The sequence below is a fragment of the Martes martes genome (genome assembly GCF_963455335.1).
Source record: "Martes martes genome assembly, chromosome: 5".
In the NCBI taxonomy this organism is placed as follows: Eukaryota; Metazoa; Chordata; class Mammalia; order Carnivora; family Mustelidae; genus Martes; species Martes martes.
Genome location: NC_137892.1, coordinates 35,294,917 through 35,319,617, shown reverse-complemented (window position 1 = coordinate 35,319,617; position 24,701 = coordinate 35,294,917). Strand labels below are relative to the sequence as shown.

The 24,701-nt window shown below is 34.6% G+C and overlaps 1 protein-coding gene across 1 annotated transcript in view; it reads right to left on the bottom strand.

The window, feature by feature from the left end:
* The window catches only part of TMEM232 (transmembrane protein 232), a gene marked incomplete at both ends in the record, with an annotated part of 261,404 nt that overhangs the window by 48,940 nt on the left and 187,763 nt on the right, over positions 1 to 24,701 (bottom strand). The gene's annotated exons all lie outside the window — the stretch shown is intronic.

Sequence of the window (24,701 nt, the reverse complement as noted above, 5' to 3'; positions counted from 1 at the left end):
CCACAAAAAAAGAACAAGAGGCAGTACTGATGGCTAGGGACCGAATCAATATGGACATTGGTAATATGTCAGAACTAGAATTCAGAATGACGATTCTCAAGGTGCTTGCTAGGCTCAAAAAAGGCATGAAAGACACTAGAGAATCCCTTTCTAAAGAAATAAAATCCCTTTCTGGAGAAATAAAAGAACTAAAATCTAATCAACCTGAAATAAAAAAAAGCTGTTAAAGAGGTACAATATAAAATGGAGGCTCTTACTGCTAGGAGAAATTAGGCAGAAGAGAGAATTAGTGATAATAGAAACCAAATGATGTAGAATTAAAAAGGTGAGCAAAAGAGAGACAAACAACTACTGGACCATGGGGGGAGAATTCAAGAGATAAGTGACACCAGAAGTCAAAACAATATTAGAATAACTGGGATTCAAGAAGAAGAAGAAAGAGAGGGGGGCAGAAGGTATATTGAAGTGAATTATAGTAGATAATTTTCCTAATACAGCAAAGGGAAGAAGCATCAAAATCTAGGAGGCACAGAGAACCCCCGTTAAAATCAATAAAAATAGGTCCACAACTCATCATCTAATAGCAAAACTTACAAGACTTAGTAACAGAATATCCTGAAAGCAGCTCATGACAAGAGGTTGGTAACATACAATAGTAGAATATTAGGTTGGCAGCAGACTTATCCACAGAGACCTTGTAGGCAGAAAGAACTGGCATGATGTATTCAGAGCACTAAAAGAGAAATATATGCAGCCAAGAATACTATATACAGCTAGGCTACCATTGAAAATAGGAGAGATGCAAACCTTCCAGGACAAGCAAAAACTGAAAGAGTTTGCAAACCACAAACCCGCCCTACAAGAAGTATCAAAAGGGGACCTCTAAGCAAAGACAGAGCCTAAAAGAAGTAGACGAGAAAGGAACAGAGACTATGTACAGTAACAGTCACCTTACAGGCAATATAATGGCACTAAACTCCTATCTTTCAATAGTTCCCCTGAATATAAATGGGCTAAATGCCCCAATCAAAAGACACAGGGTATCAGAATGGATAAAAAAGCAAGACCCATCCATATGCTGTCTACAAAAAACTCATTTTAGACCCAAAGACACCTCCAGATTTAAAGTGAGGGGGTAGAAAACAATGTACCATGCTAATAGACATCAAAAGAAAGGTGGGGTGGCAATCCTTATATCAGATAAATTAGATTTTGAACCAAAGACTATAAGAGATGAGGAAGGACACTATATCATGCTCAAAAGGTCTGTCCCATAAGAAGATCTAATAATTTTAAATATCTATGCCCCTAATATGGGAGCAACCAACTATATAAAACAATTAATAACAAAATCAAAGAAACACATTGACAATATATAGTAGGGGACTTTAACATCTCCCTCATGGAAATTCATCCAAGCAAAATATCAACAGGGAAATAAAGGCCTTAAATGACACACTGGACCAGATGGGCATCACAGATATATTCAGAACATTCTATCCCAAAGCAACAGAATATACATTCTCTAGTGCACATGGAACATTCTTCAGAATAGATCACATCCTGGGTCACAAATCAGGTCTCAACTGGTACCAAAAGATTGGGGTGATTCCATGCATATTTTCAGGCCACAATACTCTGAAGCTAGAACTCAATCACAAGAGGAAAGTTGGAAGGAACTCATAAATGGAGGCTAAAGAGCATCCTACTTAAGAATGAATGGGTCAACCAGGAAACTAAATAAGATTTTAAAATATTCATGGAAACAAATGAAAATGAAAACACAACTGTTCAAAATCTGTGGGACACAGCAAAGGAGGTCCTAAGAGGAAAGTATATAGCAATATAAGCCTTTCTCAAGAAACAAGAAAGATCTCAAGTATACAACCTAACCCTACACCTGAAGGAGCTTGAGAAGGAACAGCAAAGAAAGTCTAAACCTAGCAGGAGAAGAGAAATAATAATCAGAGCAGAAATCAATGAAATAGAAACCAAAAGAACAGTAGAACAAGTCAATGAAACAAGGAGCTGGTTCTTTGAAAGAATTAATAAGATTGATAAACCCCTGGCCAGACTTTTCAAAAAGAAAAGAGAAAGGACCCAAATTAATAACATCATGAATGAAAGAGGAGAGGTCACAACCAACACCAAAGAAATACAAACAATTATAAGAACAGATTATGAGCATCTATACGCCAGCAAATTTGACCATCTGGAGGAAATGGGTGCATTCCTAGAGACATATAAACTACCAAAACTGAACCAGGAAGAAATAGAAAACATGAACAGACCTATAACCAGTAAGGAGACTGAAGCAGTATTCTAAAATCTCTCAAAAAACAAGAGCCTGGAGCCAGACGGCTTCCCAGGGGAATTCTACCAAACATTTAAACAAGAATTAATACCTATTCTCTGAAACTGTTCCAAAAAATAGAAATGGAAGGAAAACTTCCAAACTCATTTTATGAGGCCAGCATTACCTTGATCCCAAAACCAGACAAAGACCCCATCAAAAAAGGAGAATTACAGACCAATATCCTTGATGAACACAGATGGAAAAATTCTCACCAAAATACTAGCCAGTAGGATCTAAAAGTACATTAAAAGGATTAGTCACCATGAACAAGTGGGATTTCTTCCTGGGCTGCAAGGTTGGTTCAAAATCCACAAATCAATCAATGTGATACAATACATTAATAAAAGAAAGAACAAGAACCATATGATACTCTCAATAGGTGCTGAAAAAACAATTGACAAAGTACAGCATTCTTTCTTGATGAAAACTTCACAGTGTAGGGATAGAGGGTACCTCAATACCGTCAACACCATCTATGAAAAACCCATAGTGAATTTCATTCTGAATGGGGAAAAACTGACAGCATTTTCCCCCTAAGGGGAAAGGGGAGGGCTGTCCACTATCACCACTGCTATTCAACATAGTACTAGAAGTCCAAGCCTCGGCAATCACACAATGAAAAGAAATAAAAGGCATCTGAATCAGCAAAAAAGAAGTCAAACTCTTTCTCTTTGCAGATAATATGATACTTTATGTGGAAAACCCAAAAGACACCACTCCAAAACTGCTTGAAGTCATAGAGGAATTCAATAAAGTGTCAGGATATAAAATCAATGCTCAGAAATCAGTTGTATTTCAATACACCAACAGCAAGACAGAAGAAAGAGAAATTAAGGAGTCAATCCCACTTACAATTGCACCCAAAACCTTAAGATACCTAGGAATAAACCTAACCAAAGAGGCAAGGAATCTGTACTCAGAAAACTATAAAGTACTCATGAAAGAAATTGAGGAAGACACAAAGAAATGGAAAGACGTTCCATGCTCATGGATTGGAAGAACAAATATTGTGAAAATGTCTATGTTCCCTGAAGCAATCTACAGATTTAATGCAATCCCTATCAAAATACCATCAACTTTTTTCAACGAAATGGAACAAATAATCCTAATTTTTTTAAGGTTTTATTCATTTATTTGAGAGAGAGCATGAGAGAGGAGAAGGTCAGAGGGAGAAGCAGACTCCCCATGGAGCAGGAAGCCCGATATGGGACTCAATCCCAGGACTCTGGGATCATGACCTGAGCTGAAGGCAGTTGCCCAACCAACTGAGCCACCCAGGTGCCCAATAATCCTAAAATTTATATGGAACCAGAAAAGACCTCGAATAGCCAGAGGAACGTTGAAAAAGAAAGTGAAAGTTGGTGGCATCACAATTCCAGACTTCAAGCTCTATTACTACAAAGCTATAATAATTAAGACAGTAAGGTACTGGCACAAAGATAGACACATAGATCAATGGAACAGAATTGAGAGCCCAGAAATGGACCCTCAATCTATGGTCGACAAAGCAGGAAGGAATGTGCAATGCAAAAAAGTCTCTTCAACAAATGGTGTTGGGAAAATTGGACAACCACATACAGAAGAATGAAACTGGACCATTTCCTTACACCACACACAAAAACAGACTCAAAATGGATGAAGGACCTCAATGCGAGACAGGAATCCAACCAAATCCTCCAGGAGAAGACAGGCAACCTCTTTGACATCAGCCACAGCTGCTTCTTCCTAGGACATCACCAAAGCCAGGGGAAGCAAGGGCAAAGATGAACTATTCAGACTTCATCAAGATCAAAAGCTTTTGCACAGCAAAGGAAACAGTCAACAAAACCAAAAGACAATTGACAGAGTGGGAGAAGATATTCACAAATCACATATCAGATAAAGGGCTAGTATCCAAAATCTATAAAGAACTTATCAAACTCAATACCCAAAGAACAAATAATCCAATCAAGAAGTGGGCAGAGGACATGAACAGACATTTCTGCAAAGAAGACACCCAGATGGCCAACAGATGCACGAAGAAGTGCTCAACATCACTTGGCATCAGGGACATACAAATCAAAACCACAATGAGATATCACCCCACACCAGTCAAGAACAGCCAAAATTAACAAGTTAGGAAATAGCAGATGTTGGCAAGGATGCAGAGAAGAGGAACCCTCCTACACTATTGGTGGGAATGCAAGCTGGTGCAGCCACTCTGGAAAACAGCATGGAGGTTCCTCAAAAAGTTGAAAATAGAGCCACCCTATGACCCAGCAATTGCACTACTGGGTATTTACCCTAAAGATACAAATGTAGTGATCCAAAGGGGTTGTGTACTCAAATGTTTATAACAGCAAGGTCCACAATAGCCAAACTATGGAAAGAATTGAGATGTCTATCAACAGATGAATGGATAAAGAAGATGTGGTATATATATACAATGGAATACTATGCAGCCATCAAAAGAAATGAAATCTTTCCATTTGCAATGATGTGGATGGAACTGGAGGGTATTATGCTAAGTGAAATAAATCGATCAATTTTGAAATTATGATCACTATTCAAGAAATACCAAACAAAAAATATCAATGATCCTTAAGCTAGTGGTTGGAGGTTTTAAAATCACCAATAATGAATAGACTAGCACCATCCTTGATATGTTACACTGAGAAGGACATATCATTTCTGTACTTTTATTGCTGAAGATGGACAACCTGAATCTAATTATGAGGAAAAATTAAACTCACATTGTGTTTCATTCTACAGGATAGTTTCCTGTAGTCTGTAAAAAATGTCAAGATAAAGAAACAAAGAAATGTTGAGGAACGGTTCCAGACTAAATGAGAAAAAGGAGATATGACAAACAAATGTAATGTGTGATTCTGGATCCTAGACCTATGGCGAAAAATAAGCTATGAAGGAATTTTCAGGAAAATTGGAAAAATTTGAATATGGACTGGGAATTATAAGATAGTATTAGATCAACTTTAATTTCCTGATTTCAGTAATTGTACTGTTTCTTTTTTTTAATTTTTATTTCTTTTCAGCATAACAGTATTGTTTTTGCACCACACCCAGTGCTCCATGCAATCCGTGCCCTCCCTATACCCGCCACCTGGTTCCCCCAACTTCCCACCCCCCACCCCTTCAAAATCCTCAGGTTGTTCTGTGTTTCTAATAGAGAATATTCTTGTTCTGGGGAAATACACTATAGTATTTAGGGATAAAGTGGTATGATATCAAAATTTACTTTCAAATTGTTTGATAAAGATGTATGTTGTACCTGACATATATACATCACATGTGTGTATATGTTTGTGCAAATAGACAGATGGATAGACAGATAATAGGTATTGAATGATAAAGTAAATGCAGCAAAATTTTAACAATCTGTGACTCTGGAAAAATGATGTATAAATATCCTTTATACTACTCTGGCAAATTTTTTGTTTGAGATTGTATCAAAACTAAAGCCATTCTCCAAAATACTTGTATTAGGATGCTAAACACTTATTCCAAAAATATTGCAAATACTATTTTTGTGCAAATAATTTTTGATGTACTGTTAAAAAACTATCTTTAAGAATACTTTGCTTCTCTCTCTCTCTCTCTCTCTCTCACACACACACACACACACACACACACACACACTTCTATACATATCGTAGTTGGATATTTGTTAGATATTTTAAACTTTATGTGTTCCAAGCATTATTATTTTTACCCATTTAGTTCTGTCTTTTCCCTTGATCTAATTCCAAACCATTCTTATTTTAGTTAAATGGCAAAATTCTCCCTCTTGCTGAGTTCAAATACATAAAAGACTTATTACCAAGACCTCTTTTCCCTTCATTTACTCCATCTCCAATTCATTAGTATTTACTGTTAGTTCTATCTTCAAATACACTTCTCTAACCTCACCTTTCTGTCCTTACTTCAGATCCTTTGTTGCATTCACCTGCCCTACAGTACCACCCTCCCACCTAATCTCCCTGTATCTCCTCTTGCCTCTGTGTTCTTCATCATAGTGGCCTTCCTTCTGCCCATTCCACTGGCCAGGCTGACAATTCTCATCTGAAGGCCTTCGTGCTTGCTATCTGAAATACTCATCCTCCAGATACTCACATGGCTATCTCTTTTCATCATCCAGGTCTTCACTCAAATGTCACCCCCCTCTGAAAAGGCTTCCCTGACTACCCTGTAAAAGGAAGCTATATTATACCTCTTTTTTTCATCACATTACTTGAACTTTTTCATAGCACTTCCCACACTGAACTTAAGATAATATATTTTGTTATAGTTATTTTTATTCCCACATTAAAAGAGCCATAGAGGAGGGAACTGACTCTTCAGTCTCTTACCAGCAGAGTGTAGTACCTGACAAATTGTAGTTTCTTAATAAATATCAAATGAGTGAAAATGGAGAAAAGCTACCCAAGAAATATGGACTTGTAATGTTGTTGCTAATGGACAATAATATCTTATGTACTTAATGCTGGAGTCAGCAACCTGAGACTATGTTGATGGGAGCTAAAAAGTTAAAAAGCTGGGGAGAGGAGAACAAGGAAAAAAAAAACTGCAAGGCTAGACAAGCCATTATGGGGCCAGACTGAGTTTGGGATCTAGACTTACGCTGCCAGTTTGCTCAAAATGCCATTAATTAGTAGGTGGTTTTGCCCAGAAGAATGGGATAAATGTAAAGGATCCTAGAAGGCTAGCCCTCCTAGCCTATAGTATAACCCTTAAGCTCAAATTTATTCAGGTGTAACAAGCAGCATCAGAGGATATACAGTTCTCATGTTAAAAAAAAGAAAACATCTTTATACATGGGTGCCTGGGTGGCTCAGTCGTTAAGCGTCTGCGATCAGCTCAGGTCATGATCCCATGGTCCTGGGATTGAGCCCTGCATCAGGCTCCCTGTTCAGCGGGAAGCCTGCTTTTCCCTCTCCCACTCCCCCTGCTTGTGTTCCCTCTCTTGCTGTGTCTTCTATCAAATAAATAAAACCTTTAAAAAATCTTTATATAATCATTCCATATAAAACATAAATGATGAGGAACTTTTTATTTTGAACAAGAAATATAACTGAAGACAAAATCAGAGAGGGAGACAAACCATACAAGACTCTTAACTATAGGAAACAAACTGAGGGTTGCAGAAGAGGTGGTGGGTGGGGGGATGGGGTATCTGGATGACGGGCATTAAAGAGGCCAGTTGATATAATGGACACTGAGTGTTATATGCAACTGATGCATCACTAACTTCTACTTCTAAAACTAATAGTATACTATATGTTAATTAAATTGAACTTAATTTTTAAAAAAAGACATAACTGAGATAATATATATTATCATAGCATTTGGAAAGACCTGAGAGCTAAACTTATATATACCATGAAACTAGTATATATTATATATCATGAAACTACTATAAAATTCCATGCTTCCAGCCCACTAAGTACAAATGTTTTCCAAGGACTTTGAGGCAGGAAATTAAAAGAAAATCATGCTAATGTCTGTCCTGGTAATACTCACACAGGAAACCAGGCTTCCTAAGTCAGTACCATCCTTATAAGCAGACAATTTTCCTGAAGAAACTCAGGCTAAAATCACTACCAAAAGGCAAAGATTGTCAATGTAGATACGGAGTGAAAATCTGTCTTCACTTTCTGCCACTGCATTAGCACACTGTCAAATGAATATGCTGATAGACAAAGACAGGGAAAACCAGGTCAAGAAGATCAGCCTGGTTGGGAAGCTGTCTTGATAAAATATTATATCAGTGAGGCATCAAACTGGAAGTTCCTCAGAGCTATAGTTATGTCTAGATTCCTGTTTGTCACTGGGACCTCTACCTGACAAAGCTGTCACATTCAACTTCTTAAGACATTCCATCAGTGTCATCTATGATTGTAGTTAACATCACATGACAAGGCAGGGTCCATGAAAGGGTAGTCTAGAGCCCAGACCTTTTACCAGCACTGAAGTTAGGCTGCCTAATATTTTATCTTGGTCCCATTTCAGTTAAGGGATCTGAATGTACCAGACTATTACTTTCTTATCCTCCTTAGAATACCTCTTATTTAAAAAAAGTTTCAATTTCAATTTGCTATTTAAATAGGTTGCCATCTCAGTATTTTGATGTATAAATAAACATTATAAAAAGTTCCTTTAACAACTCAAGAATTCCAAAAATTTAACACATATACACAACCACTAATTTAGGAGCTTGAACTAAATAATAATAAAATGTGTCCAAGCATGTATCTATAAATTCACTCATCAGTGCATTGTTGGTAAAAGTAAAATGGGATGTCATGTACAACATGATGGCTATAGCTAATACTGCTGCATGATATATAGCAAAGTCACCTGGAGAGTAAATCCTATGAGTTCTCATCACAAGAAGAATTTTTTCTTTTTTCTTTCTTTTTACTTCATATGAGAAGATGGATGTTATCTGAACTTACTGTGGTAATCATCCCATGAAGTATGTAGATCAAACTATCATGTTGTATGCCTTAAAATTACACAGTGATGTCAGTTATTTCTCAATAAAACTGGGGGGAAGATGAGATAGGCTTTTACAGAGCCAGACTTTAGTAGAACAGCACCACTTTCAATCTTAAACAGCTGCAGAAATGTTAGGAAAATTCTATTTTTAATGACTAATAGCAAATTTCTGAAAGAACAAATGATTAGCCAACAAATCTCTGGGATTTGTGAAATTCAAATCAAAACCACATTGAGATACCACTTTACATCAGTTAGAATGGCAAAAATTAACAGGACAAGAAACAACAAATGTTGGAGAGGGTGTGGAAAAAGGATAACCCTCTTACACTGTTGGTGGGAATGCAAGATGGTGCAGTCACTTTGGAAAACAGTGTGGAGATTCCTCAAAAAATTAAAAATAGAGCTACCCTATGACCTGGCAATTGCACTACTGGGTATTTACCCCAAAGATACAGATGTATTGAAAAGAAGGGTCATATGCACCCCAGTGTTGATAGCAGCAATGTCCACAATAGCCAAAATGTGGAAAGACCCAAGATGCCCTTCAACAGACAAATGGATAAAGAAGATGTGGTCCATATATACAATGGAATATTACTCAGCCATCAGAAAGGAAGAATAGCCAAACTTTGCATCAACATAGATGGGACTGGAGGAGATTATGCTGAGTGAAATAAGTCAAGCAGAGAAAAAAATTGATGAAATAAGTCAATTATCATATGGTTTCACTTACTTGTGGAACATAAGGAATAACATGGAGGACGTTAGGAGAAGGAAATGAAAAATGAAGGGGGGGAATCAGAGGGGGAGATGAACCATGAGAGACTGTGGATTCTGAGAAACAAACTGAGGGTTTTAGAAGGGAAGGGGATAGGGGGATGGGTGAGCCTGGTGGTGGGTATTAAGGAGGGTCCGTGTTGCATGGAGCACTGGGTGTTATACGTAAACAATGAATCTTGGAACACAGCATCAAAAACTAATGATGTACTGTATGGTAACTAATATAACATGACTAAAAAAGAAAAAAATCCCTGGGATTTGCTTGGCTCCTCCAAATTCAACATTATCAAAATTCTATATTTGCTCCTAATAGGATATTATAGGATATTTGTGTTACAAACAAAATGCAACAATAAATTATCTTTTCTTTTAACTTAAAGAAAGTAAAACATTTAGAAATTAACTAAATGACCAATGACAGAGAATTGGTTAAATGAGCTGGGACTCCTGCTGGCAACATAGTACTCAATACTATTATTGAGTAGAAAATAGTAGTTCATTTATTGACTTACTCTTCCAGTATTTGCTGAGTATCTACCATGCATCAGCCTCTATTAGCAATGAACGAGACAGAAAAATCTCTGCTCTCATGACATTTTCATTCTAGAGAGATTTAATGACTTGTAAAAACCTTCACATTCTAAGAATAACTGCAAGTAGATTACAAAATTGTATATACAAAATAATCTCAATTGTATAAAATAAGCTACTTATTTACTAAGTGAGTACTGCTGTGTGAATTGAAAGGCATCTGTGGATAAATTGGGTGTTGCCTGACAAAAACAAATAGCTACTCCAACAGATCCCCACCATTTTATTACCTCAGTATTCTGAGACAGATGCAAGTTACACCATGCAAGAAAGTAGATCACTCTCTAATGTAGATTCATATAAACTAATTTAAAAAAATAAATGCACAAAAACAGAATGCCAGATATTAATTTACAAAAATAACTAATTTACCAGCATAATCTCTCCCTACAGACAGTTCCACACAGGAAAACAATTTTTTTTTAAGTTTGCATATTGAACAAAAGAGCAGAGCAAAGGAAATTAGATAGATTAGAGCTGGTTGTTGCAACACTCACTTTTCTCTGCTTCCAAGTGCTGACTAGCCTCCTTAATTGACCCATTCTTTCTTTAGGTAAGTTTGTTCACTCAGAAGAGTAAAATAACATGATTGAATGAGGATCTTTTTTTTTTTAATTTCTTTTCAGCATAACAGAATTGAATGAGGATATTTTGGTATGTATAACCTCTCCCCTTTAATGGGTATCCATTAATGGGCATTTATTTCTAGGTTTTGAATTAATGGGTATTTATTTCTAGGTTTTGAAGTTCATAGGGCCACATTGGTATCTTAGTGGTTGGCCAAAATATGTATGGGGTGGGTGTGTGTATTTGTGTACTAGGTAAACCATTAATGGTATTTATTTATCCATTAATGGGTATTTATTTCTAGGTTTTGAAGTTCATAGGGCCACAGTGGTATCTTAGTGGTTGGCCAAAATATGTATGGGGTGGGTGTGTATATTTGTGTACTGGGTAAACCACCTCCAAAAAATAGATCTGGAAGGGAACACACTAAAATAGTAATAATGACTATCTAAGGTTGATAAGAAAAGGGATGAGTGAGGCCTTATTTCTTTTTCTCAATTTTTATGAAAAATATGTATTATGTTTAAAACCAGAAAAGCAATTAAAGAAGATGGTGACAGACTAATACTCTCACCAAGGAAATCAGGGACATAAGCTTAAATCATTCACCTTGCTAAAGGAATAGTGCTGCTAAAACAATGAATAGCAGATAAGAAAGGTTTTCAAGGGAAGACAACAAGAGATAAGCTAATCCTTCATCCTTACTATTTCTCCATATATCTTGTCAACTGTGGATACAGAGTAAGAGACCGGAAATCTGGGCTTTGCCTGGGTAGAGGCCTACTGATAGGGGACAGAAAAAGTAGGAGAACTTTTGGTGGTCTTCTAAGGCTGGAGAGACAAAACTGAATAATTAGTGACCTTCAGAATCCAGCCAGTTTTTCTTTAGAAGTATTAAGTTCTACATCTATGTAGTGTGGGAAGCTAACACACTAGCAGTATACCTCTGAAAAATCAAAAGAGCATTTGCAGCATAGTTTCAAAACTATGAGTGCCATCAGTTCCAAAACTCATGAAATATTTCAAAAAGCTTGCAAAGAAAAAATAAGACAAATACAAAGAAAATAACACCTAGGCATATCATATTTAAAACTACTGAAAACAAAAGGTAAAACTTTTCAAATGAGATCTATATTAGCTTGTTTGGGCTACTGTAAAAAAAAAAAAGTGTCACAAACTCATGTGCTTCAACAATAGAATTTTATAGTCTCACAGTTTTGGAAGCTTTTAGACAACAAGATCAAGGTGTTGGCAAGTCGTTCTTTCCTGAGAGCTATGAGGGAGAAATATGTTCCATGTTTCTATCTAAGCTTCTAATGATTTTCTGACAATCTTGGCATTCCTTGGATTTGGCTGCATCACCCTGATATCTGCCTTTATCTTCACATGGCATTCTCCCTGTGTGTATATCTGCATCCAAATTCTCCCTTTTTGAGACAAACCATAAGAGACTCTTAATATCACAAAACAAACTCAGGTTTGCTGGCTGGAGGGGGGATAGGGAGAGGGTGGTTGGGTTACGGACATTGGGGAGTGCTGTGAAATGTATAAGCCTGACGATTCACACACCTGTCCCCTGGGGCAAATAATACATTATATGTTAATAATAATTTTAAAAATTCTCCCTTTTTTAAGAACATTAGTCATACTGATTTAGGGGCCCACTCCACTCCAGTATAACCTCATCTTAACTAATTACATATGCAATATCTCTATAAGATTACATTTTGAGGTACTGAGGATTAGGACTTCAAGATATTAATTTGGGGGAGACAGTTTGAACCCATAACAAATTCTTGCCTTAAACAAATCTATAACTTTAAATATAAATGTAGAAAAGAACGACTAGTAACTAACGATATTCCTTATGAGCAGGGATATGATAACGGTAAATGAAACATTAGCAAATCTATTTGAGTGGTATATATAAACCATAATATATCATGATCATAAGGGTATAACTCCAGGAATACAAGTTCAGTTTATCAAATAAAAAATCAAGCAATGTAATTTATCAGTTTAACGGAATTTAAAAATATACATATCACTTTAAGAGGGGAGGTGAACCATGAGAGACTATGGACTCTGAAAAACAACCTGAGGGTTTTGAAGGGGCGGGGGGTGGGGGGTGGGAGGTTGGGGGAACCAGGTGGTGGGTATTAGGGAGGGCATGTCTTGCATGGAGCACTGGGTGTGGTGAAAAAACAATGAATACTGTTACGCTGAAAATAAATAAAAAATTAAAAAAATAAAAAATAAATTAAAAATCCTTGAAATAAATAAAATCAATAACAATGAAAAAAAAAAGAGAGACGCATGAATATATTTGATAAAATCCAAGATCCTTTTATAATAAAAAATTAGCTTATTAGGAATAGGAATTGCTTCTTAACTTGATAAATATGCTTTTTTAAATCCACAGCTGATAATTAACAGTGATTCATTGAAAACTTTATCCATTTAATTTTTTGAGGACCTTCTATACTGTTTTCTAGAGTGGCTGCACCAGTTTGCATTCCCATCAACAGTGTAGGAGGGTTCCCCTTTCTCTACATCCTCCCCAACATCTGTTGTTTCCTGTGTTGTTAATTTTAGCCATTCTGACAGGTATGACATGGCATCTCATCAGGGTTTTGATTGGTATTTCCCTGATTGCTAGTGATATTGAGCATCTTTTCATGAGTCTGTTGGCCATCTGGATGTCTTCTTTGGAAAAATGTCTATTCGTGTGTCCTTAACTGGATTGTTTTTTGGGCATTGAGTTTGATAGGTTCTTTATAGATTTTGGATACTAATCCTTTATCAGATATATCATTTGCAAATATCTTCTCCCATTCACTAGGCTGCTTTTTAGTTTTGTTATTTCCTTCGCTGTGCAGGAGCTTTTTATCTTAATGAAATTCCAATAGTTCATTTTTGCTTTTGTTTCCCTTGCCTCTAGAGATGTGTCTAGTAAGGAGTTGCTATGGTCAAGGTCAAAAAGGTTGTTGCCTGTGTAGTCCTCTAGGATTTTGATGGTTTCCTATCTCATATTCAGGTCTTTCATCCATTTTGAATTTAATTTTGTGTAGGGTATAAGAAAGTGGTCCAATTTCATTCTTCACTCTGCATATTGCTTTCCAGTTTTCCCAACACCATTTGTTAAAGAAACTGTCTTTCTCATTGCATATTCTTTCCTGCTTTGTTAAAGACTAATTGAGCATATAGTTTTGGGTCCATTTTTGGGTTTTATTCTGTCCCATTGATCTATGTGTCTGTTTTTGTCATACTGCCTTGATCACTACAGCTTTGTAATATAGCTTGAAGTCTAGAATTGTGATGCCTCCAGGTTTGTTTTTCTTTTTCAAGATTGCTTTGGCTATTTGGGGTCTTTACAAATGATTCCATACACCTTCCATGGAAATTTTAGGATTGTTTATTCTCATTCTGTGAAGAATGCCAGTGTTATATTGACAAGGATTGCATTAAATATATAGGTTGCTTTGAGTAGTATTTTAATGACATTTTAACGATATTTGTTCCTCCAGGCCATGAGCATGGACTGTTGTTTCCATTTCTTTGTGTCATCTTCAATTTCTTTTGTAAATGCTCTATAGTGCTCTATAGTTTTCAGAATATAGGTCTTTTACCTCTTTGGTTAGGTTTATTCCTAAGTATCTCGTGATTTTTGGTGCAATTTTAAGTATAATTGGTTCCTGATTTCTCTTTCTGCTGCTTCATTATTGGTGTAAAGAAATGCAACAGATTTATGTCTGTCAATTTTATAACCTACAATTTTGCTGAATTTGTATATCAGTTCTCAGAGATTTTTTGCTGGAGTCTTTTGGGTTTTCTACATAGAGTATCATGTCATATGTGAATAGTGGAAGTTTGTCTTCTTCCTTCCCACAGAGAACTACCCTATGACTCAGCAATTGCACTACTGGGTATTTACCCAAAGGATACAAAAATACTAATTCCAAGGGGTACATGCACCCTGATGTTTATAGCAGCACTATCAACAATAGCCAAATTATGAAAAGAGCCAAATGTCCATCCACTGATGAATGGATAAAGAAGATGTGTTAATCTCACAAAACAAACTGAGGGTTGCTGGAGGGGAAGAGGGTGGGAGGGATGGGGTGGCTGGGTTATGGACATTGGGGAGGGTATGTGCTATGGTGAGTGCTGTGAAATGTATAAGCCTGATGATTCACAGACCTGTACCCCTGAGACAAATAATACATCATATGTTAATAAAAAGTTAATTAATGAAAAAAGGTGTGGTATCTATATACAGTGGAATATTATTCATCCATAAAAAAGAGATAAATCATGCTATTTGCCACAATGTAGATGGATCTAGTGAAATTACATATTATGCTAAGAGAAATAAGTCAGATAAAGATTAATACCCTAGGACTTCATTCATATGTGGAATTTAAGAACCAAAACAGATGAACATATGGGAAGAGGGGGAAAAAGAGGGTAGCAAACCACAGAGACTCTTAACTATGGAGAACAACTATGGAGGGGAGGTGAGTGAAAGATAGGCTAAATGGGTAATAGGTAGGAAGGGGTCACTTGTGGTGAGCACTGGGTGTTATATGTAATTGATGAATAACTAAATTCTACTTCTAAAAACAGTATTATACTGCATGTTGATTAGAATTTAAATAAAAATTTGAAACAAGAAAAAGTCTATGGCAAATGAAAAAATATATAGTTAATAATAAAAAGAAAGAAAGAAAAAGAAACCTTTATCCATGAGACTAGGAATTATTCAGGAAATGCACATTATCATCACTTCTATTCAACTATAATTTGAAGGTCCTGGCCAGTATAATGAGGAGAGACAAGTACACAAAACACATAAATTCTGGGATAGAGAAAAGAAAAACAATATTATTATCCTCAGTGACTTTTGTATATCGAAGATATCCATAGATACATTTTTAGACTTAATATCTATATTTAACAAGGCCCCTGTATATAAAATGCACAAAACATTGCCATTTATGAAAACAAATACATAGGAAATAAAAATTTTAAGATAACATTTACAAAATATCAAAAAATCAAATATCTAGTAGTAATGCTAACAAAAATATTTAAGCATTCTATACTGAATATTATCAGAAACTAAAGAACATCTTAGTAAATTTAGGAATATTCTAAGATTATGAACTGAAAGGCTCAATACTCTGAAGATAGTATTTTTTCCCAAATTAACTCCTGTATGCAACATTCATTAGCCAATGCTAAAATTTTTGTGAAAATTAAACTGGCCTGAAGACCCTTAAGGATGAATACTGAAGTAGAATAGGTATTTTAAACAAAATTTATGATACCAAAAATAAAAAGTTTTTTTATACAGTCACAGAAATTCAAACGATGTTATTAGTTAAGGATATAAAGTAGACCAATGGCACAAAACATAGTCTAAGAAAAGCCCACTCGTGTGCAGTTATTTATGACTAAGATAATCCTGCAGTACAGTGCAGAAAGGCTATCTTTTTTTCTTTTTCAATAACTATGCTGGATCTATTGGATATCCATAGAGAAGAAACATTTTGTATATGTGGCACCACTTACAAAATTCTATCCCTTATAGATTGTAGTTTTTAATATAAATGGCAGTGTCCAGGCAAAATGAAGTAACAGAGCTTAATGTATGCTCCTATTTGAAAAATTGCTTTTTTAAAACTGGAAAATTTCTAAATACGGATTTTTAAAAACTTGTCAACACACTGGACATCAAAAAATGATAGACAGCCATCCTCAAAGACAGGAAACAGATAAGGTCCCATTATCCTAACTTAACTGCCCAGGCAAAGTCATTAAGCCATGGGTTGGGAGGGAGAATTCAGGCAGAACTCAGCTGTTGCCTGAATAAAAGAGACGGATCTGGTTGTTACAGGAGGAGAAAGCAGCTAGTTTTCAGGGCAAGTTGCTGAAAAGGACAGAGCTTCGTAGAGCAAGAATTCTGAACATCTCCAGAAGGCCCATGTAGTGATCAACCCATGCATTTGAGGGAACTACCTCAAGTAGTGATCAACCCATGCATTTGAGGGAACTACCAGGGACTGGAAAAAAAACCAATGGAAAAAATAGAGAAAATAATCCCTGGTGCTTATACAGGAGCAGAAGTAGCCCATTTGCAATCACATTTCTCCGTCCTTTTATTGTCCCACATTAATGGCTGGAAATGCAGAAAGCAGTGATTATATTTCTATCTTTTGTTGTATTTACTGTAACATCTATTGTATGATATGCAATCCATGCAGAAATAAAATTCATGGCAAGAATAACACAGAGGTCAGGAGTGAAGAGATGAAGTATAGTGTTCTTATGTGCTATGTAAAGTATTACAATAGCACTGGGAGGTTGGCTGTGATAAGTTAAAGATGTATACCATGACCCATATAGCAACCACATAAATAAGAGAGCAAAGAGTTATAACTTATAAGCCAACAAAAGAGGTAAATACATCATTAAAAGCTCAATTAATTCCAAATTAATTCAAGAATAACAAAAAGACAGCAAAGAACCAGCAGGATAAATATGGAAAAAAAGAAAGTATAATTAAACCAAATCATATTACTAAATATATTTAATGTATATGGTGTGAACATCCCAATTCAATGGTAAAGATTGACAGAATGGCTAAAGAAAGATGAAATAAAATCTGCCTACAAGAAACACACTCCTCACTACAAGTAGGTTAAAAGTAGAACAGAAAATCATATTCCATGCTAACACTAATCATACAACATGTTAACATTAATCAGAATAACACTGGAGTGGCTATAAAAATGGCCATTTGTGGGATAAGCCACAGAAAGGCTGTTTGTGGCCTGTGACAATCATCATGAGTGATCCTAAAGTCTAGACAGAGGCCAATGTGAGACAGGGTGACAGTTATGAGCCCATCAACTACATTCTCTCCGTCATTACCTCACCTTCCTCACTGGAACTACAGCAAGCAATTATTTTGTTTCTTTTGTTCTAACAAACATTGCATTTGGGCTCTTGTTTATAAAGAGTATTTACCACTGAGGGACAGGGTGCTCGGAACAGAAGTTCAAGAGGCCACTATCCCCACAGCCACATCTAGTCTGGCTATACTCAGTCCACTCTATGCAAAACAATTATTCAAATATAAAAGGATACGACCTTTCCCTAGTTTATAATCTATGAAGAAAATCTAACATGAGCTCTTTCACAGCCTTACCTGGAGCAAAGAGAGATGTTACTGTCACAGTTTTTGTTGTAATTAAATTACTTTATCTTGTTGATTGTCAGAAGGCCTAGTTAGCAGATCAAAGGATATGTGAAAGCAAGTGTCTTAGTTAGAATAAAGGTGTTTTTATTTAGAAAATACATTTCAGTACATGACCTCTTTATAGCCTAAAATAAGAATTTGAAATTATTAAAATGAAATTAGCTTTTGAGATAAAGAATTATTTTTTCTCTGGAAATGCTGTTGAGTGTAGAAATGCTTTCATAGGCACTATTTAATCCTTTTAATCTCACAAAACTCATGAGGCAGAGAAAATTATTCCAATTTCATATTCAGAAACTGAGGCTCTGACTGGGCCATTCCTTAAATTCATAGAGCTAGTTTTGAACAAAAACTGGAACTAAATTTTTTCAATAACAATTAAAGTATCATTAATGCTACATCACAGTTACCTCATAACATATGTTACTAATGAATTTAACCTGAACAATTGACCCTTAAAGTGAAAATTATTTTTTAAACTGTAATCTCTTTAAATTTGAAGGAAAATAATGAGAAAAATGTAGGTTTATTCTTTATTGATTTTAATGTCAGAACCAGGGTCTATATTTAACTATCAAATTGACTATTTTATTTTTCCAGACATGTTAACCTAATTGAGTTGCTCTAGCACCATCCATTAAATTTAATCAAAAGCATTGGGAAAAACATTTTTCATTCTTGTAAAGATTCAAATATGATTCAATGGCTCACTCTTCCAAACATATTTGTTCCAATGTGTTATGTCCCCTACTTTTTCAAAATAAGTTACTTCAAAAATTATCATTACTTATATACTTAAAGGAATTATTTGACCCAGGAGTTCCATTTTAGCTCTATCAACAAATCAATTAGAAAGCTTGTTTAACATTTATTATCAGACAAATACAGAAAACACAGGAATAAAATATATTATCCTAATTCTTAAAAGGTTTACGATCTAGCATTAGAAAGAACATAAAGGCAAATACTAAGTAAAATAAGAGATAAGGAGATAATGAAGGAAAACTAACTTTAAATAATGGGAAGTAACAATAAAGTGAGGTAATAAAATTATCAGTATACAAACCATGTAAAAAAAAAAAAAACACCATAATTTTAGGTCTAAACTTTGGGGCATGCTTTAAGTGCTATAAGATTTCTGAGTAGGGAAAATAATGTGTGGTGGGATAATTAAGAATACTTCATGAATTCCAAAAATGACTACTGAAGTGGACATTACTCAGAAGACCAGGTAAATGAGGGCAATTTTATCATTGGATGGAGTGACTCTTATTACCCTTATAGAGATCGATCAATCATACCAAGATTCCCTCTACTTTTCTACTCAGAATAAATGGATACCTCATAGGTAAATCGTTCACTCAGTGAGGTAAAATAGTAGTCCAATAGTAAAGCACAGACTGATTTCAAGAGGGTCAAAAGTGGAAGTGGAGAAATCACACTGAGACTACTATAATTATCACGGTGGAAGATGATGGTGGCTTGGACCTGAGGATTAACAAATAGAGAGGAGAGATATCCATGTATCTAAATATATTTTGTCAGCAGAACTCTCAAGAGTGCTACTGAACTGAATATAGTGCTAAGAAGACCTGAAGAAGAAAATGAACATATTTTATTGAGTTCTACTATTTATTTGAGAAATGCAAGTGTCTTAGCTTCAGATAGCAAAGACCTTCCTTTGTTTTTCTATTCGTTGTTCTCCCTCCATTTGGTTTACAACTGAAGAATACCGTTGATTGTTATTAGCAGTTAAGAACAGAGACAAAATTTTAAATCTCTTGTAGCTAAGAAAGCTCCAGTACCGAAAAGTCAGGATTTGAATCACACTTAAAAAGTGGAGAATAAAAAAGAGAAAAGACCTAGCCAAGATCAATACCCATCTTCAGACTGAAATAATATGAAAAATAAAATTCATAAAGCCTAGAGTTACTTTTAAATAATTTTAACGTACTTGTAAAAATCAACACAGAAATGGGAAAAATAATTATTTAGAAAGAAAATTAAGATTATTTAAAGACTTATTTATAGCGCGCCTGGGTGGTTCATTCGGCTGGGGTCATGATCCCAGAGTCCTGGGATCGAGCCACACATCAGGCTCTCTGCTCAGCGGGAAGCCTGCTTCTCCCTCTCTCTCTCTCTCTGTCTGCCTCTCTGCCTGATGGAGGGTGAGAGAGATAGAAATTCAAGCAGATTCTGCTGCTGAGTATGGAGCCTGGCACAGAGCTCATTCTCACAATCCTGAGATCAACACCTGAGCCAAAACCAAGACTTGTACACAACTGAGTGTGCCACCAAGGCACCCTGAAAATTAAGATTTATAAATTAATAACATTTCTGCCCAATTTTGCTGTAAATTTAAAACTGCTCTAAAAAAGAAAATATTAAAAAAAGAGAGAGAGAAACACAACCCTGAACCTAAACACCAAAATTATTCTTAAAGAAAAATATGGGGAAGAGGATTTCTAGAGAAAATACTAAAACAATTGAATCCTTTAAAGATTGTATAAAGGGAAAATAGAAGAGGTAACATACCTAAAATAGCTATCATTTTTTGAACATTTATGATTTAGCAGGAACTATTTTAAATATTTAATCCTCTTGGCAATAAAAACTTATAATTTCAATTATGTTCAAAAAATGAAAAAATATTTTAAATATTAAAAACTAAAAAACGGGCACCTGGGTGGCTCAGTTAGTTGAGCGCTGGACTCTCATTTTTGGCTCGGTTCATGATCTCAGCTTCATGTCAGCCTCCACACTGGGCTGAAGCCTACTTTTCTCTCCCTCTCTCACTGCCCCTCTCCCTGCCTCCAAAAAAAGAAAAACTAAAAAAAACAAAAACAAAAAAACAACACCCACATAATACAATAATACAAACAATATGGTTTTCAAAAGTAAGTGATGAGAAAAGGAATATATTCGCTTAGCCTAAAAAGAAATAGATTCTGAGACTGGAAAAATACAAAATCCCCAAATAGACTGTTGTGTTAAAGTATACTGAAAAAAGAAAATAATACAGAGATAGTGAGAAAGTAGAAATGCAAAAATATGCTAAAAATGCCAATATATCATAAAAAGGAGTGTTAGAAGTAATGATTTAAAAAAAAGAGGTACAATATACCAATAATGCAAAGATAGCTTAACACTTAAAATTTTTCTATTTAATTTATAAATTTACAAATGTATTATATTATTATAAATTTATAAATTTAGAACATTAATAAAAGGTTATTAATTATAACATTAACAGGTTAGAAGGAAAAATTATCATCTCAGTAGATCTAAAAAAAAAAACCAAATTATTCAGTCCTAAGAGAAACGCATTTTAAAACTCAAATCAAACTGTGAAATAAGGGAAGACTTATTTAACTTAGAAAAATATATCTTTTCAAAACTGAAGCAAAAAATATACTTAATATTGTGACTTTAGAAGAATCTCTTTTTGATTCAGAGAAAAATGTCAAAGACACTCATTATCACCACTTCTTTTCAAGATTACACAGACATACTAATCTAGATATAGGGAAAGGAATAAGCATATTAATAATACTGTTATTAGCATGTGATATGATGTATACATAGAAATACAAGTGATTTCACAAATTATCAAGTATAGTAAGATGTAGAATGATCAATAGTTTATGCAGTATCCAATGAGAAGTTTTTCAAGAAACTTACATAATTTCATTGAGGAAAAAAAGATCTAAATAAAATGGAGACCTATCATGGAGATTACAAACATTCTCAATTGATTTATAAACCCATTAGAATTCAAAGAAAAATTTTAAAAGGACTCTATAGAATTGAACAAATTTGACCTAAAATCTATAAAAAGTAAAGGATTAAGAATAGATAAAACCATGTTATATATATGAAAAACTAGAAAAGATTTGCCCTGTCACACTCAAAGACTCACTAGAAAGCTATAATCATTCAAACACTGAGTAACTGGGACAGAAACAGAAAAAGGAACAAGTAGAGAAACAGACTATATGTGTGTGGTATATGACATAGCATTACAAATTTGTTGCAAAGAATAGGCTATTCAATAAAAGAATACCATGACAATTTGTGTTCCAGGAGGGAAATGGTAATATATCCCTACCTTTTACTATGCACAAAAATAAAATATTTTAACCAGGTGGGCTAAAGACCAAAATGTGAAAAACAAAACCGTGGAGGTTTTCTCAAGAAAATAAGGGAGAATAGGATAAGATAGGGACAAATTTTTTAAGTAAGATACAAAAATGCAGAATGCTTATAGAAAATTATAAATTGAATACACTAAACAAATTTTATACCTCAAAACACATTTAAATAATTAAAACTTCTATTTTGGAAAAAATTTGGGCAACACAAATTTAAAAAATCAATGAGAAAAATTCAAGCAACAGTGGAAAAATATGGCACAGAATATGGTCAGGTATTTCATGTAAGAGGATTCAAAATAACCCAACAGCATATTAAGATATGTACAACTATAGAAGATAATGCAAATCAAAGGAAGAATGGGACACTCTTTCACATAATGGTAAAGAAATTTAAATCACTAAGTTTTGGCAAGAATTTAGATCATTAAGGATTCTTACACATTACACGTCTTTACATTAGTTCTGCAAATTATACAATCACTTTAGAGAACAATTTGGCAATAGCTAGCAACGTTTAATATGCACACTTGTATGACTCAACAGTTCCTCTTCTGCGTATGTTTCTCTTGGAAGCTCTTACTCATGTTCCCAAGGAAACATGAGCTAGAATATTCACTCTAACACTAGAAATCAAATATTTAAAAAGTTGGAATTACCTAATGTCCAGTTGTAGCAGAAAAGATGATCTAAGGTTTAATCTTACATTTGCATGCACTGTGTATACTGTATACAATAGTGAACTAGATCTATAACCATCAGCATAGGTAGTTCTAAAATACATAATGTTGGGGGAAAAAAACTGCCACAGTAGAGAATTTCAGAATCACAATTTTGAGTAAAAAGGCATGTTGTAAATAAAAGAAATATTAGAAAATTTAAAAAAAATTAAAACAATGAAACAAAACAAGTAAATCGCTTATCAATATATCTAGAATATATATAGACACCTGGACAAAAATGAGAGCCCGAAATCTTAGAAGAGTGATTACTTCTGAAAAGAGAGGGAAGATACATGGGTGGAAGTGTGGCGATGTACTTGAAACTATAATTTTTTTTTCAAAAAATAGAGAAAAAAAAAGAATATGAGCAAAGTGAAGGAAATGTGGAAAGAGCTCACCTCTCTTAAATACACACCCATGTGTGGTATATTATTTTTGTTATTTGGTTCCTGTTTGATAATTGTTGTATTTTCAGTTATATTTAAACATAAAACTTATGTCTTATGTTTATAGGCCATATTAAGGTAAGAAGGCCATTCTAATTTTGACACCAAAGACAGAAAAACATACAAGATAATACTGACTCATTTGACTATAGAAAAATTGAAAATTAGACAAAGTGTTTATATAGTTAAAACAACAAAAAAGAAATTTAAATATAAGTGATTACTAGAAGACTCCTGTACCAACATACAGGACAAAGTATTAAAAATTCTTAATAAATCAAAAGAGTTTTAACACAGTTGGAAAAAAATAGAGACTATTTTTTTAATGGGCAAAAGAAGGAAGCTGTGGCCAATAAAATTAGAAAATAAAAACATTGTGGCAAATAAATTAGCAAAACCCTGCACCTGCAACTCAACAGTAACCAGAGACATGCAAATTATAACAATGTATAATTATAACTAACATTATATAGTATTTTTACTTCAAAATTGGAAAATACCCCCAAAAGTTAGTAACACATTAAAATTTAATAATAAAATTTGTACGGAACCACAAAAGACCCTGAATAGCCAAAGCAATCTTGAAAAGTAAAAACAAAGCTGGTGGTAACACTATTTCAGACTTTAAGTCACATTACAAAGCTGGAGTAATCAAAACAGTATGGTTCTGGCTCAAACATAGACAAATAGATCAATAGAACAGAAAGCTCAGAAATAAACCCACAATTATATGGTCAATTAATCTTTGACAGAGGCAAGAATATACAATGAGAAAGAGTCTCTTCAATAGATGATGATAGGAAAACTGGATAGCAACATCCAAAAGAATGAAACTGGGCCACTTTAACATCATACATAATAAAATCAAAATGGATTAGGGACTTAAATGTGAGATCTCTAGAAGAGACCACAGGTAGCAATTTCTCTGAAATTTGCATAGCAACATTCTTCAAGATACATTTCCTGAAGCATGGGCAATAAAAGCAAAAATAAACTGTTGGGACTATATCAAAATAAAAAGCTTTTGCTCAGCTAAAGAAACAACCAACAAAACTAAAAGGCAACGTACTGAATGGGGGAAGATATCTGTAAGTGACATATCCGATAAAGGGTTAGTATCCAAAATGTATAAGAAGTTATACAACTCAACACCCCAAAGTCAAATAATCCAATTTAAAAATGGGCAGAAGACATGCACAGACATTTCTCCAAAGAGCACATATAGATGGTCAACAAACCTATGAAGAGATGCTCAACATCACTCAACATCACAGAAATGTAAATTGAAACCATAATGAGATATCACCTTATACCTATCAGAATGGC